Source organism: Moschus berezovskii, chromosome 6, assembly GCF_049115385.1.
Source record: "Moschus berezovskii isolate FMDL1 chromosome 6, NW_MosBer_1.0, whole genome shotgun sequence".
NCBI lineage: Eukaryota > Metazoa > Chordata > Mammalia > Artiodactyla > Moschidae > Moschus > Moschus berezovskii.
The window spans coordinates 108,397,273-108,414,793 of NC_142465.1; the positions used below are offsets into that span (position 1 = coordinate 108,397,273).

Below are 17,521 nucleotides of genomic sequence, written 5' to 3' on the forward strand. Positions count from 1 at the left end.
CAACCAGACATCTCAAATTAATGGATTTAGCACTTTTCTATGTCTGGGAAGGAAAGCTATGACAAACCTAGGCAGTGTGTTAAAAAGTAGAGACATCACTTTGCCAACAAAAGTCTGTATAGTCCGTGCTATGGTTTTTCCAGTAGTCATGTATGGATGTGAGAGCTGGACCATAAAGAAGGCTGAGTGCCGAAGAATTGATGCTTTCAAACTGTGGTGCTGGGGAAGATTTTTGAGAGTCCCTTGAGTTGCAAGGAGATCAAGCCAGTCAATCCTAAAGGAAATCAACCCTGAATATTCATTGGAAGGACTGATGGTGAAGCTAAAACTCCAATACTTTGGCTGCCTGATTCGAAGAGCCAACTCATTGGAAAAGACTCTGATGCTGGAAAAGCCTGAAGGCAGAAGAAGAAGGCAACAGAGGAGACAGTTAAATAGCATCACCAACTCAATGGACGTGAATTTGAGCCAACTGTGGGAGATAGTGGAAGACAAAGGAGCCTGGCATGCTGCAGTCCATGAGGTGGCAAAGAGTTGGACACAACTTAGCGACTGAACAATAAAAACAAAATGTCTGGGAAGATGCAAGAGTTTGGGGTCATTGAAATCATCTCTTTGATATACACCTTAGCTACCTGGGGCCAGGATCCTGTTTTCTCCATCCTGAATCCCTTCAGGCTGCACAGTCGGGGTGGCTGCAGTGGCAGATGGCTTGATGGCCCTAACATCTTTAGTTGGCTGACAGGGAGGTGAATTTCTTGGTCCGCAGTCTCTACTAAGAATTTTGGATTGCCTTGTAAGTCCCCAACCTTTCCTCTTTGAACAATAGCAGGTACATTCTAAATTGCTTTGTTTTCTACTAATTCTTCCCCTTTCCCTTCTCAGCTTTTTAAAAATTTATTGATTTTAATTGGAAGATAATTACTTTACAATATTGTGATGGTTTTTGCCATACATCAACATGAATCAGCCATAGGCTTACATGTGTCCCCCTTCTCAGCTTTTAAAATAGCTTTTTAAAAACACAGTATATGGAGAGAATGACATAGAAACATATACCCTACCATATGTAACATAAATAGCCAGTGGCAATTTGCTGTGTGAGTCGTGAGCTCAAACTGGGGCTCTGTAACAACTTAGAGGGATGGGAAGGGTGGGAGGTGGGAGGTTCAAGAGAGAGGGGACATAGGTAAACCTATGGCTGATTCATGCAGATGTTTGGCAGAAACAACGTAATATTGTAGAGCAATCATCCTTCAATTAAAAATTAATTAATTATAAAATAAAAATGATAAAAAAGTAATCCAGAGTATATTATCTTTTCTACCTAGAATCTTTCAACATTAGTGACTAACTCCCTTTCAGATAAAGTTCAGATGCCCTGGCGCAGCATCCAAGGGCATGCACATGTGCTCATCTGGCGGGTCTAAACCGGCATGTGCTAGCCTCTCTGCCGCAGCAGGTTCTTGCTGAGCTGTTCAGGCTCAAATGCATCTCCTAGAGGCATTGCTCAGCTCGCCCATCCTCAGTTCCTCTCTTCTCCTGTACTTGCTTTGGCACAGGAGGAAACGGGAGCACTCTAAGGGATGGACAGTGAGCCCTTGTCCTCTATTGTGGTAACCTCAGCCCAGTTCCTACTTCCGGAATGAATGGCCCTCTGACTCTCTTTCCTTCCACAGCAGAGAAACAGAGGCCTCCCTGCTCTTTATTCTGTGGTATTTGGACTGTGTGGAGATACAGGTACACACACACACACACACACACACACACACACACACACACATGCTTCCCTGGTGACTTAGTGGTAAAGAATTCACCTGCCAATGCAGCAGTCACAGGAGACACAGGTTTGATCCCCTGGAGGAGGGCATGGCAACCCACTCCAGTATTCCTGCCTGGAAAATTCTAAGGGCAGAGGAGCCTGACCAGCTACAGTGCATGGGAGTGTAAAAAGTCAGATACGACTGAAGTGACTTAGCGTGCATGCACTTGAGGCCAGGAAGAGACTCCATCCAGGGGAAACACTTCTGAGCCCTTCGGTTCTGCTTCTTTGTCCCCAAACACAGTGCTTCCCCAGCTACACCCTCAGCACCGTCTCTCACAAAGGCCAGCATCTCCTTGCAGCCCTCTGGATTGTTTCTAAGGTCCTGTCGGTCTTATCATCCATTGTTCAAAAACCTCCAGGTCTCCGCCATCCTGAACAAGGCCTCAACGAGACATCTTTTCACTGAATTTACCCTTAGATTCTTGTCCACAGTCTTGGTGCGACCACAATGAACACCGACCTCTCCCCACCCACAGCCCACACATCACTATTTTTCTGCCTGACTGTATGTGCTGTCCTTGCCCTGGAATTCCCTGTGCCTTCTTGCTCCCATGGCCAGCCGACACGAGTTCCATGTCGCCTCCTCCTAGAAAGGTCCCTGCCCTCCCCCCACCCTACCCCCCTCAGCATTTTAGCTCCCCTTCCCCGCAGTTTCAGACAAGCTGCCTCCTAAGATAGCCGTGGCTGTTGGTAACTAATTCCGGGGCCTTGCGTGGGCTCTGCTACTGGAGAAATCTACTGGACAAATCTGCAGAGGGGTGGCTGAATACTTTGAGGGTATCATTTATCTCGCTTTGCCTGATCCAGGCTGTAGCAGTCTCACTTCTAGTAGCGCTGGCATCAACTCTCATTTATAGTCAGGCTGGTAATCCAGCGAGTGGGTTGTCAAGAGTGGTGGTTATCCTTCTCCCTCTTTCTCTGCCTCCTCCTCCTATAGTTCCCCCTCCCCCTCCCCTTCATGGCTGCCTTCTCCCCTCCCCCATGGTCTCCTTTCCAGGGAGCAAGTCAGGAGAGAGGAGAAGGCGTACTGCTCACAGGTAGCAGCACTGTGAAAGTGCTTGGTGGGAGGGAAGCTGCAAGTCTGCACGTCGGAACCTTGTTGGAGGCACTGGTCTCTGCCTCGGGCTTCCCTGGTGGCTCAGGCGGTAAAGAATCTGGCTTCAATGTGGGAGACAGGGATTTAGTCCCTGGGTCGCGAAGACCCCCTGGAGAAGGGAATGGCAACTTGCTCTAGTACTCTTGCCTGGAGAATTCCATGGATGGAGAAGCCTGGCGGGCTACAGTCCATGGGGTTGCCAAGAGTCAGGCACGACTGAGAGACTAACAGCGACTCTATGACAGGACTCCCACCACGACTTCTGCTTTCTCTGCACCCTGCCTCATAGCTCTTTGCTCCTCAGATGGCCGCTGTAGGGTAAGGGAGCAGTAGCTCTCCTTCCCACCTTCCCAGGGGTTTTGAGGGAAAATCTGGCTGCCTGCATCCAGCGGGGTGACCTTGGACATGTCACAGCATCTTTCTGGGCCTCGTTTCCTCCTCGACATCAGAGGGATTAGACCAGATGATGATTTTTCCCTTGCAGAGGTGCAGCCCACTGGCCTGTGGTCCTAATCAGTTGTGTAATGTATCATCAGTAGCGCGCTGCCACCAATATGTTTTTTTAAAACATAAGGTAAACAGGACCAGTATCACCTTCGGCTTCTCATGCTTCTAGATCAGTTCTGAGTGAGAGAGGAGGGAGGTTTCTGCACAAAACCTCGCTACCCCAGTGGAGCTGGGTGATGTGCAGAATAGTCTTTCATTGAATGTCATCATGAGAATTAAGACTTTCAAGCCAGGTCACCCCCAGGTTACCTGACCTGGGTCAGGTCACCCCATGATCCTTTATCTGTACCAGGTAACCCTACCAGGGTCCCTTACCTGGACTAGATCATCCCGAAGGCCCCTTATCTGGACCAGAGTCATCTCAAGGTCCCTTCCAGTGCTGACATCCTAGACCATTCATACCCGTTGGATAGTACATCTCAAAACCAAGAGGCCCAGAGATTGCTCCAGGTGGCTTCAGGTCACCTTGAAGCCCCATTAGTGAAACTGAGGCCAAAGCCTGTCTCCAGACCATCCCACAGGAGAGTCCCATTAGGACCCGTGGGATCCGGTACTGTGGGGGCCGGGGGCAGAGTGGGTTTCCCCTTTTCTTCCTGATGGGCTAGACGTCCCCAATCCCAGAAAGACCCTTGACGTGGGCTTTGAACAGAAATGAGAGCCGTGAAACCAAAGCTACCCGCTGCTTCTGGCGCGGCCCGACACAGTGATCCCTAGCCCCGCACTCAGCTGTCAGCTTCCTCCCCCAGTGATCCCTGGGACCACCCATGCCGACAGGAAGCGCGCTGAGCCCACTCAGGGCCTGCCAGTTGTAATGGTGAGGCAGGTCATCATCCAGGGAGGCTTCCGCGAGAGATGTATTATATTTGTATTTTTTTCTAAATGGAGCTGGAACTGTGGCCCAGCAGGCCTGGGGGAGGGGCCTGTAGGTGAAGGGGAAGCCGGGAGTCTGGGGGCAGCCGGCTAGGGATTGGTGGTGGGGATGGGCTGGCTCCAGACAAAGAGAAACCCGAGAGTGAGGGATTAGGCTGCAGAAACCTGTGAGGGGAGCGGCGGGCTTTCCAGGGAATCTCCAATATCAAACCCTTTTCCTGAAGAGCTTACTAGAAAGGACTTCAAGGTAAATCCCCCCTCCCTGGCTCAGAGCAGAGGTTAGAATGCTGGGGCCAGGAGCAGCCGTGACATTAATCATCAGCGTCCCCAACTGGTCCCCAACCCCGGCGTGGGCTTCGAAGCTCCTTGCCTGCACACCCCTCCCAGTCCAGTTGTGGGGTTTTCCTCAGGGCCCTGACGAGAGAGGAAATCCTTTCTTTGCTTTCAGAGCAGCTAGTGAAAGTCTCTGGACACTTGCAGCCTTCGACTTCGACAGCATGGAAATTTGGCATAAAAACATAGACTGGAATTTAATCCTCTAAGTGGAGTTTGGGGACACGTTCCAAAAGAACCTCTTGATAAAGTCTTACCACTGTTTTATCAAACAAATTGTTGCTGTTGCTTTGCCGCTAAGTCACATCTGATTCTTTGCGACCCTGTGGACTGTAGCCAGCCAGGCTCCTCTGTCTATGGGATTGTAAGTGACACAGCTGAAGGCCAATGGCCTAGTTTCATGTTATTCACTAAACTGTGATGTGAGCTTCTTGAGGGAGAGGCTTGTGTCTTAGTCACCAGGACCTGGCACACAGTAGGTACTCAATAAATATCTGAAGATGAAGGACGAAGAATAAAGAATGAAAGAGATGATTCTCTATTGAGGAACTTGAAGACAAGGTGACAATTGGATTCTCCAGATGTCACCATTTTCTTTTTTTAAAGTCTTTATTGAATTTGTTACAATATAGCTCCTGTTGTTTATATCTTGTTTTTTGGGCCTGTGAGGCATGTGGGATCTTAGCTGCACCCCCTGCATTAACCATTGGACCACTAGGGAAGTTCCCAGACATCACCATTTTTCAAAGCTGTCCAGACACCCTGGCTATATTGATTTAGCTGAAACAGTCTGCCTCTTCCCCTCCCCTCAGGGGCCAAGATTACTTATTTTGAGGTGCTTTTAATTAGGAGATACATGCATACATTCTTAGTCGCTCAGTTGTATCCAACTCTTTGCCACCTTTTGGACTGTAGGCCCCCAGACTCCTCTGTCTGTGAGATTTTTCAGGTAGGAATACTGGAGTGGGTTGCTGTTTCCTCCTCCAGGGGATCTTCCTGACCCAGGGATCGAACTTAGGTCTCCTTCATCTCCTGCATTGCGGGCAGATTCTTCACCTGCTGAGCCACCAAGGAAGCCCATTCTTATCATCGTGAGTGCTGAGTCACTTCAGTCATGTCTGACTCTTTGTGCCCCCGTAGACTGTAGCCTACTAGGCTCTTCCATCCATGGGATTTTCCAGGCAGGAATACTGGAGTAGGTTGCCATTTCATCCTACAGAGGATCTTCCTTACCCAGGGATCAAATCCGAGTCTTTTGCATAGCAGACAGATTCTTTACCTGCTGAGCTACCAGTGAGTGACAGTTGCTCAGTCATGCCTGACTCTTTGCAGCCCCGTGGACTGTAGCCTGCCAGGCTCCTCTGTCTATGGAATTCTCCAGGCAAGATTACTGGAGTGGGTTGCCATTTCCTTCTACCAGGGAGCTACCAGAGAAGTTCTTAATTAGGGGAATCCTATCCCCTTAAGGGCAGGTCTTATCCAGCAATACAAGTGGATGGACTTGTAAAATTATCTGGATAGGCCAGGCAAAATACCCCATGTAATAGTCAACTCCTGATATGGTTATGCTTCATAACAAATATCCCAGAGTCTCAGTGACTTGCAAATGAGCCAGAGAATAAAGAACAATGGGAAGAGCTGGTTCCAAGCATCACAGAGTAGTCCACTGTGGAAATGGTCAAGTAAACATGGCCACTTATAAAGTGTGGAAGGGAAGGAGGCTTCAGAGAGAGCAATGACTTAGGCGGCATCCGCGATTCTTCCCAACACTCATATTATTTAGTCATGGACAGTAGGGACCACACTGGGTAATTTCCGAGTTTCCAAGAGAGACTGATGTAGAAAACAAGTCCCAAGGCTGCCTTAGCTGTAAGCAATGAAAATTTCCAGGGTACCAGTCCAACATCAGCGCTGAAGCCTGCATATTCTGTCATACAACCCCAAGTGTGTGCGCTGCAAGGCAGTGGCTCCGAGAACCAGGAAATTCCTTTCCCGGAGCCATCCTGTTTATACAAACTGAGTCATCCCACTGGATAATCAGGTACTTGCCATCTTCTCCAAATGCAATTTAAACACAGTTCAGGCAGCATCCAGGGCCACACTCCGGTATTTCTGGGAAGGGGGTGAGTCACAGGTCATGTCTCTCCTTTTCTTTTGAAGCACACGTTGCTTTTCATTGTCTGTGCTCGGAGCCCCTTTCTCCGCAAAGACTTAAGAGAAAAGGCAAGGGTGTATTTGGATACCATGCCTGGAAGGCTCCTGATGTAGAGGAGATGCCCAGTCATGCTTGAGAAATGAATGAGGGAGGGAGGGAGTGAATGGAAGCAGTATTTTAGGTTAAGATACTGAGAACTTGCTCGTGTTCCCATTTCTCTTCTTACCATCAGCCAAGCTAAGAGTGCACTTCGTTGCTCAACCGCAGCCCAGTTGTGGGTCCTTAGAGGTTGTGTATTTGTGTCTCCCTCCTTTGTCTATTTCTTATTTCCTTTTTCCTATAACTCCATACACTTACATATGTGTTCTTTTCTTTGCCCTCACCTTTTAAGAAGATATAAGGACAAAGGGATAAAGTAAATAAAGGTCCTTGGGGATTTGTTGCTTGGAAATTTCTCTTAATCTTGACTGTTTTCATTGCTTTTCCACCTCACTGACTGCATCACCCCTGCCTGGATGGGTAGATGGGAAGATAGATGATGCATAAATGGATGGGGGAGTGGAGGAAGGACGCGTGGGTAACTGGCCTTCACTTCCCACTTTGGAGATGGAAAAAGTAAACAAGCTCGAGTTGGCTAAGCCTTTCATTTGTTTACTCAATAAACTTTAGCTGGAAATTCACCAAGTGGTTCTCTGAACATCAGAAGTAAATCGAAAGAGCTCAGAAACTCAATGCTCTCTAATTTTAAGAAGCTGATGTAAGATTTTTTAGGTGCCACGAATGCATGGCAGATGGAGCAATGGCACAGAAAATGTCAAGTTCAGTTGCAGTGTGCCCCCCCAACAGAAGACGCGCATATGTGGTGAAGACACCCTGCGCGGGGAAAACACCTGTACAGATTGATAAGGGTGCTGGTGTTCATAAAAGTTCATTCTCTGACAAAAAGATTAGAAATCAGATTGGAGAAGCTCCTCCAAAGGAAACCTAAGATTCTTGAGAGTAACTGAGGTGGGGGGTGCCGGGGAGGGGGGGAGAAATGCTGTAACTTTAGGGTTGAATATTTACATTTCTGTGCAGTGAAAGGACCTCCTCCGTTGGCATCAGAAACTATCTTTGTTTCCCAGCTTCATCAGTTTCTAGGTGTGTGGCCTTGGGAAAATTATTTCACCTCTCTGAGTCTGTTTTCTCACTTGTACAGTGGAGATAATAATACTTAATACCAGAGATTATTTTATGAACAGTAGAGCAAGCTGCCTGCACATGGTGGGTGTTTAGGAATTGTTGGTTGAAGTTCCATGACCTCTGAGGGTCTGGAGTTTTTCTCATAGAAGATAGGAGAAATGGGAAGATTTTTCCAGAAGACCATAGTCTTCTGTCCTTTAAGCCCCCTGTGTCTGAGAACCAAATTCTCCTGCCTTTTTCTATGGCCATCAGTGGAGTTCACATCTGAAGACTCCCATGACCCTAAGCTCTATTTCCAGGGTAGCCAAGAGGGATGATTATGGACTGGTATGTAGCCTAGCATCAACCTGAGATTGACTGTTATAGCCAGACTCTGAGTTCATGAGGAGCAGAACTCTCAGAAAGGCGTTGGTCCTTCACCTTCATCCAGAGGAATTGCTGTTTCACAATTCACGAGGGATGATGAACAGTGGGGACTGAGTCTGTCTTAACCACAAGGAAACGAATAAAACGTGCCCTTACTGATCTGTCCTGGTGCTGTGTTGATTTGTAGGCAATAGACTCTTAATACTTAAGCCATGACTGCAAGGCTGGTCTTTCCTGTTACAACTTCCAGGGTTTCTGAATTGAGTCCAATCCATTATATATGGAAATACATACATACATATATATATATATATATATATTATATATATATATAATGAGAACTGGGCCATAAAGAAGGCTGAGTGCCAAAGAATTTATGCTTTTGAATTGTGGTGAAGAAGACTCTTGAGAGTCCCTTGGACTGCAAAGAGATCAAACCAGTCAGTACTAAAGGAAATCAACCCTGAATATTTATGGGAAGGACTGATGCTGAAGCTGAAACTCCAATACTTTGGTCACCTGATGTGAAGAGCTGATTCATTGGTAAAGACTGATGCTGGGAAAGATTGAAGGCAAAAGTAGAAGGGGGCAGCAGAGGATGAGACTGTTGAATGGCATCGCTTACATGAGTTTGAGCAAACTCCAGGAGATTGTGAAGGACAGGGTAGCCTGGCCTACTGCAGTCCATGGGGTTGCAGAGTCAGACGTGACTTAGCAACTGAACTTGCTTAGCAACAGCCTTATATAAACCCCAGGTGATCCTTTGGAGATTGAAAGGGAATTGGACCTATTATTGTCTTTATTTCCTCAGTAGTCTGTGAATTTGATGAATGGATCGGCAAGAGAGACCTCAATTACCAAACACACCAGGGGCTTCCCTGGTGGCTCAGATGGTAAAGAATCTGTCTGCAATGCAGGATACCCAGGTTTGACCCCCAAGTTTGGAAGATCCCCTGGAGAAGGGAATGACAATCCACTCTAGTATTCTTGCCTGGAAGATCCCATGGACAGAACAACCTGGCAGGTTTATAGTCCATGGGGTTGAATAGAGTGGGACATGACTGAGCAAGTAACACTAACTAATCAACCAAACATACAGAAAACCTTCAGAGGTCTCTTTGGCTTGTTCTTCAAGTCAAACTCAATGGTTGTGAGTCTCTCCACGTTCCTGCTGGGGAGGGTGAGTTACTCCTGCCCTGGTACTGTGCTCTGTTAATGCTGCCCTTAAAAGTGTGACTCTAAGACATAGCCAGCTTTTGCTTACATGTCCATCTTCTCCACTATATCCTGTGAACTCTTGGAAGGACAGAGTAGCCTGGCATGCTGCAGCCCAGGGGGTTGCAAAGAATCAGACATGACACAGTAATCTGTTCATCTTTGCTTCCTGGCAGTGAGCATGGTGCTCAGTATCTGGACTGTGCCCAGTAGATGCTTGTCCGATGAACTCGTGAATGAATGCATAAGTAATGGATGATGGACATTGAGAGCCTTCTTCTGCTTCTGCTGTCGAGACTTTTAATATTTTCCTAAGCAATAGAGGTCCATTCCGAGAAACCCGCTCACATGCCTTCTCCTAGCTCTTCGTGTTTATGTGGTCCATCAACACTTGCAAATCTTTTTCGCCCCAGACACTGAGTGCCGAGCACAGTTGTCTTCCCTTGTCCTTAGGGGACAGGGATCACTGGACACTGTCTGGAAATGCAGGCTGATGAAATAAACAGTGATGACCTTCCCATGCTTTATTTTTACCTAAGTGTTTATATTCATGGGCTGTTTCTAGCTGAATCTTTTCAGTGACCACCTCCTGAGTGAGGAGACAGACTCATGCCAACATATTCCAGAGTCTTTTCCTTCCATTGCTTGTTAGAGGGTCATGATGGGGAGCATTTTTTTTTTTTTCAGCCTCACCATATGTGGGATCTTAGTTCCTCCACTAGGGTTGGAACCAGACAGTACATTGGAAGCACAGAGTGTTAACCACCGGACCTCCAGTGAAATCTCAACAGGGAAGATTCTTAAACCTCCAGCTTTTAATCCCTTTAAACTGACTATACTATGCAATTACTAAATTATAGAAAGTATTTTAGAAAGCTATAGTTATTTTCTTTAGAATTAGACTCTCCTGATGGCTTTTACAGTCGACTTTCTTCAAAGCCTTCTGTGTGCGTGACAGAGCTGAGGCTGTCCGTGTGGATGTGTCAGAACCATGTTAGAACCTCATGGCCCCTCTGCCTCCCCGTCACTAAGCACAATGATTTCCATTCACACATTTCAGCCGTCTGCCTCCTTTCGTGTTTGTTTTGTATTTACAGCTGGTGACATTAAGTTCATATTCATGAAACAACATAACCTTTCAACATCTACTACAGGAAGGATGCCACATGAAATGGCGGGGCCTCGGAAGAATCAAAAACGTCCATGATCTCAAAGGAGCTTGTGGTTAGGGCGCAAGTCAGAGAAGCAAGGAGAGGGACGTGTGCAGGGCATTATGGGGAGGAGAGGTGCCCGGGCGCCCAGCTCTGCCTGGAGGAGGGATGGGGCGTGGCCTGGGGGAGACCCTTCACGGAGGAGGTTCAGTGGAACCTGAAATAGAAACGGTAATCCGTCCAACAGACAAGACGAGGAGGAAAGTGATAGATTGCCGTGGCAGGTACCAAGGCTCAGGAGTATGGGAAATGTGGTGAATGTAAGGAAGTCCGAATGGCTTTGAAAGGCTTGGAAAGCTGGCAGATTCGGTCTCCAAGTGCCGTGGCTCAGTGTCAGCTCAGAGCGTGGGTGGGGAGCACGTGTGTCTGCAGAACTACCTCAGGTCATATCTCAAAGGTCTTGAATGCCATAGCAAAGATCTGGGCGGTATCGTGTGTGAGGATGTGTGTGCATGTGTGATGGAAGGGTAGCTATGTTCACTGAAGAATTTAGAGTAAATGAAAAACAGCTTGTGTTCCGTCAGGAGCTTTCCCACCAGTCCTGGCTGGTCCACTCTATCCCAACTGATACACTATTTCTTCCTTAAGCCGATCGTCCTGAAATGTCCTTCCTGGACAATGTCGAGTGTAATCCACTCCTCCTTGTTATTTTAACCTAAGCCCAGGTAATCAAGGCCAAGATTTTAATTGCATCAGGCAGCACAGGGCTATAGCTACATATTTTCAAAGGAGACTGGTTGCTGGGGATTGAGAAGAGAAAACCAATGGGGTTTGTGTTTAGAGGCTTTCTGTTCTAGGCATCTCTGGAGCACTTGCCAGCAGGCTTTGTAGAGATTTTGTTGAAAATCAACTTATGAATTCCTCCCTAATTGGCTTGGCCCAGGTCTAATCTGTTATTGGTGGAGCCAGCCTGGCTTCTATTATGCAGAGTGCTGAGGATTTCCGGCCCTGCTCCGAGCCTCCTGGAGGCTGGCTATTTTTAGAAGCCGGTGTTGGTGTTGCTGAAGGCTGGTATCACTGTGTCCTCTGAAGTGACCCCAGAAGGCTGCCCATCTGATACAGCGCGTAGGCCTCTGACAACTAAAAGCAAGTCTTGGAATTGACATTTGTATGCCAGAGGGTTATGGTTTTATACATTTTTTTTTCCTCTCCCCAAGATGAAACAAAGCTTCCTCTTTGTTCCTGCCTCTCTCAGTGGATTCCTGGAAATGGGCCGTGTACCCAGTCCAAGCCGGTAACACCTGTGGCCATGGAACGTCTTCAGAGGGTGGTTTCTCTTGGCCCCAGGACACCCTGGAGAAGCATCAGAGGAGGGATGGGGTGGTGGCGTCACTGGCCTTTGCTGAGTTCACCCTCTTAAGGTTGTCCAGTGTAAAACACACAGACATGCCTGGTAAAGGCAAGAGGAGAGACCGGTGTGGGGTTGGGATCATTTCTCGGCATGATTTGCACCGAGTAGGCCCAAGACCTAGGACTGAGACACCTGGTGATGGAGAGCTGGTGAAAGGGAAGATGCAAAGGTCAGGGCCGCCCCCTCAGAGGAGACGGCTCACGTCTGCCCTGGGAATTCATGAGGGAGGAAACCGGGGAAGTGGACAGCCTGGACTTTTCCTAAGATCCTGGAAGGAAGGACATTGGATTTCTGAGTGCCATTCACATGAGCATGGAGAGGACAGGCTGTATCAGTTTACAGTCTCTTAAACGTAATCCACCCCGTCTCTCCCCCATCAGCCCCCACGCTAAGTCCTCTAGGGGGCTTTGTAGAGTTTAAACAGTTCTGTTGGAGGAAGTCACTCATACAAACATCACCTCAATAGACCTCTTTAGAGCCAAGGAGACTAACTTAGAGCCCCAGGAATAAGGACAGATTCATCTATATACTTAAATACAACCATGCATTTTACAGGCTTCAGAAAACTAGTCTGACATCTGTTTTGCTTTCCTTGTTAATTCCACCCCGCTCCACTCTCTACTTGCCCTCACCCCACCTCTGACTCTAAAGTGAATTCCTCAGCAAAGCCTGAGTTAAGGGATGTGATAGACCCTGCATTTGGAGCTGGCTCCCAAAGCTTGCTTTGGAAGATTTCTTCTCCTGGAGAAGGAAATGGCAGCCCACTGCAGTACTCTTGCCTAGAAAATTCCATGGATGGAGAAGCCTGCCAGGCTACAATCCATGGGGTCACAAAGAGTCAGACACAACTGGGCGACTTCACTTTCACTTTCAGCCAGCAAGCTAGCCAGGCAGTTGTTCATCTCAAGGACCTGACCTAGACAAATCTGTGCGTTCTGGTATGTCTTGTCACTAACTGGCAGCTGCTGGTCTCCTAGGGCCTGTGGGGAATCCCCTGGGCATCATGGACCATGGCTAGGATAGCACACCAGGTCAGGGAGAGCCATAGCCCTTGACCATGGCCCAAGCAAACTGCCAGACCAAAACAGGTGTGCTGGTGAAGTTCTGTGCATTCTCTGTGTCTCAAAACTTCTGCTTTAGTTTTATTTCATTTTGTTAATTTAACTTTGGATCCTGGTTTTTCTCCTTTCTTTAAAATTAATTTTTGGCTGTGCCAGGTCTTCATTGCTACGTGGGCTTTTCTCTAGTTGCAGTGAATGAGCGCTAAATCTTCACCGAGGTGCTCAGGCTTCTTATTGCGGTGGCTTGTGGTTGCAGAACACAGGCTCTGAGGCATGTAGGCTCAGTAGCTGTGGCTCCTGGGCTCTGGAGCACAGTGGCTCAGTGGCAGATGGGCTTAGTGGCTCTGAGGCATGTGAGATCTTCCTGGATCAGGGATCGAACCCATGTCCTGCACTGGCAGGAGGATTCTTTACCGCTGAGTCACGAGGGAAGCCCCTGGTTTTTCTTTCTTTACGTGGATATCCTAGAATCTTGAAGGTTCTCCAAGAGAATGGGAATCACAGCATCATGGCAAATCAGACCCGAAGGGAATTTAAAGTGGTTTCTTCAATTTGAACATGAAGATGTAGGAGCCCAGTGAAACAGAGAGAATTGCCTAAGGACGTGGGGCTTGTGAAAAACACATCCAGGGCTGGAAGTGAGGCCTCTGACTCGCATTCAGTGTTTATTCCTTAAATATGTGTCTATTTAAGGTGCGCATATGCAGGATACATTGCAGCCATCTGTACTCCAGGGAGAACTAACAATACACAGGACAGGTATCACTGAACAGTTATTAAGTGGCAGACACTGTTGTGAGCACTTTATATATGCAATATTATTTACCCTCTTGTCAACCTACTGGGTGGGTATTTTTATTATTCTCAATTTATAATTGGTTAATAACTTGCCTTAATAGTTAGGGAACTCTTGGTGGTCCAATGGCTAAGACTAGACTCCACATTCCCAATGCAGGGTGCCCAGTTCTCTAGTCAGAGAACTAGATTCCAGAAGCTGCGACTAAGAGCTTGTATGCCTCAATTAAAGATCCTGCATGTTGCGATGAAGACCTGGTGCAGCTGAATAAATTAATAAATAAAATATTTTTTAATAGGGAGGTGTTTTTTAATAATTTTATATATTTTTGTCTGTGCTGGTTCTTCATTGCTGTGTGGTTTTTCTCTATCGCCATGAGCAAGGGCTACTGTCTAGTTGGGGTATATGGACTGCTTCTCATTGGGGCTTCTCTTGTTGGGGAGCACAGGCTCTAGGCACGCGGGCTTCAGTAGTTGCAGCACACAGGCTCAGTAGTTGCAGTTCTTGGGCTCTAGAGCACAGGCTCAGTAGTTGTGCATGAGCTTAGTTGCTCCACGGCATGTGGGATCTTCTCAGACCAGGGATTGAACCCATGTCTTCTGCATCATCAGACAGATTGTATACCACTGAGGCACCAGGGAAGCCCTAGGTAAGTCTTATTAGACTGACTTTCTTGAGACTCAGGTCTAACTTTGCATCAGCAGATCTGTACTGAGCCCCTCCAAGGGATGGAGCCCTGCCTTCAGGAGATAAAGGCACACAAGTAGATCAATCACAGCAGTGCACAGTGGCAGCTATAACGGAGCAACCACTTTGTTAGAGTGGGGATGGACTTCTCTAAGGAGATAGCATTTGGCTGTTCTTGGGGATGCATAGACTTTTGCCAGCTGGAGAATGAGTGCTTGTGTGCCAGTGAAGGGAGATGCTGAGGGGTTCAGGGAGAAGTCCGGAGGTGAGGAGCTCAGGGTCCTGGAAGGCAGAAGCATCACGGCTGTGGGAGGTGCTGGGAGGCTGGTTGGAGAAGGAAGATAATCCAGTACCTATGTCCCGAGATAGGGAATCTGGATTCTGTCCAGTGACAGAGAGGAGCCAACAGAAAGACTCGTGAGTAGGTTAGGTGATAGTCTTGGATTCCTGGAGACTTGGGGCTGGACAGATGTAGCATGTGTGTGCTTAGTTGCTCAGTCGTGTCCAACTCTTTGAGACTCGGTGTACTGTTGCCCGCCAGGCTCCTCTGTCAATGGGGATTCTCCAGGCAAGAATACTGGAGTGGGTTGCCATGCCCACCTCCAGGGGATCTTCCCAACTCTGGGATCAAACCCAGGTCTCCTGCATTGCAGGCGGATCCTTTACTGTCTGAGCTACCAAGGAAGTACGGGAATAATGGAGTCGGTAGCCTATTCCCTTCTCCAAGGGATCTTCCCAACCCAGGAATTGAACCAGGGTCTCCTGTTACAGGAAAGCAGGTAGGAGGAGGTAGTTGCAATTGCCCAGGGCAAAGCGATGGGGGCCTGGACTCGCTTACAGCCATCTGACTGGCACAGGCTCCCTCCACTCCTCTTCCTGCACTGATTCCAGAGAGGAAGGGAGGGGGGATGCTGTCTTTAACGCATTCTGCCTGCAGGGACAGCACATCCTTCAAATCTAAGCTTCCGTGTCCATATGGAGACTCCGCACGGTCCCTACCCTGAGCAGGCTTGAGCTCTCTTCTTCTGGTCTCCACTTTGTCTAGTACATTCTTCTCTCTTGGCGCGCATCGAGTTTCCTCGCACATCTTCGTACATTTCTGTCTTCTGCTTCACACCCAGCTCCTTGAAGGCAGGTCCAGACCTTTGCCTCCTTAAATACTTGGCACCGTGCCTGACATTTAGTGAGCTCTCGGTACACATGTGATGAATGAATCTACTTTCTAAATAAGGCAGTGACTACAGATAGGGCAAGAAGTGGCCAACTTTGGGAGATTTTTTAAAAAGTTTACTTTATTGAAGTGAGGTTGACTTATAATTTTGTGTTAATTTCTGCTGTACAGCACAGTGATTCAGTTTTATATATAAATAAAATATATATATATATTATTTTTCATATTTTCCTGTCATAGTTTATGACAGTAAGTTGAATATAGTTTCCCGTGCTACAGTAGGACATTGTTTTCAAGTTACATCAAGGGTCAGCAAATGAATCCAGCCCACTTTATTTACTACTTTTGTAAATAAAGTTTTATTGGAACATAACCAAGCCCGTTGGTCCATGTTTGGCTCCAGCTATTTTCACTCTGCAAAGGCAAAGTCACATGACCAGACCATACAAAAACAGTTACTATCTGCTCAGCCATAAAAAAGCATGAAATATTGCCATTGGCAGCACCATAGATGGACCTCAAGATGATCATACTAAGTGAAGTGAATCAGCCAGAGAAAGCAAATATTATATATCTCATATGTCAAATCTACAAAGTAATACAGGGACTCCCCTGGCAGTCCAGTGTGGTTAAAACTTCACCTTCCATTGCAGGGGGTGGAGGTTTGATCCCTGGTGGGGAAGCTAAGATCCCACATGCCTTGCAGCCAAAAAGCCAATACATAAAACAGAAGCAATATTGTAACAAATTCAGTAAAGATTTTTTTAAATGGTCCACATCAAAAAACACTTAAATAAATGATACAAATGATCTTGTTTACAAAATAGAAACAGACTCTCAGACATAGAAACTTGTCAAAGGGGAGAGTGTCAGGGAAGGGGTAAATTAGGAGTTTGGGATTGCATATAGCACATGCTGCTGCTAAGTCACTTCAGTCGTGTCCGACTCTGTGTGACCCCATAGATGGAAGCCCACCAGGCTCCCCTGTCCCTGGGATTCTCCAGGCAAGAACACTGGAGTGGGTTGCCATTTCCTTCTCCAATGTGTGAAAGTGAAAAGTGAAAGTGAAGTCTTTCAGTCGTGTCCGACCCCTAGCGACCCCATGGACTGCAGCCCACCAGGCTCCTCCATCCATGGGATTTTCCAGGCAAGAGTACTGGAGTGGCTTGCCATTGCCTTCTCCGCATATAGCACATACAAACCGCTATATATAAAATAGATACCTAACAAGATCTTCCTGTAGAGCACAGGAAACTCTATTCAGCATCTTATAATAACCTGTCATGGAAAAGAATCTTAGAAATTATATGTGTATATATATAGAAACACATGTACATACATGTGTATGGGCTTCACTCGTAGCTCAGTTGGTAAAGAATCTTCCTGCAATGCAGGAGATGTGGGTTTGATTCCTGGATCAGGAAGATCCTCTGGAGGAGGAAATGGCAATCCACTCCAGTATTCTTGCTTGGAGAATCCCATGGACAGAGGAGCCTGGCGGGCTACAGTCCACGGGGTAGCAAGACTTAGGCGTGACTGAGTCACTAAACTACCTCCACCATATATGTGTATCTGAATGCCTTTGCCGCATACCCGACACCGTATTGTGAATCAGCTAAAGTTCCATTAAAAAAATATATTGACTATCTAGACCTTTGCTGAAGAAGTTTGTTAACCCCTGAGTTCAGTGAGCAG

The 17,521-nt window shown here is 47.2% G+C and overlaps 1 protein-coding gene across 1 annotated transcript in view; it reads left to right on the forward strand.

Moving 5' to 3' along the window:
• The window catches only part of ANO2 (anoctamin 2), a 342,786-nt gene that overhangs the window by 307,058 nt on the left and 18,207 nt on the right, over positions 1 to 17,521 (forward strand). The window lies entirely within an intron of this gene.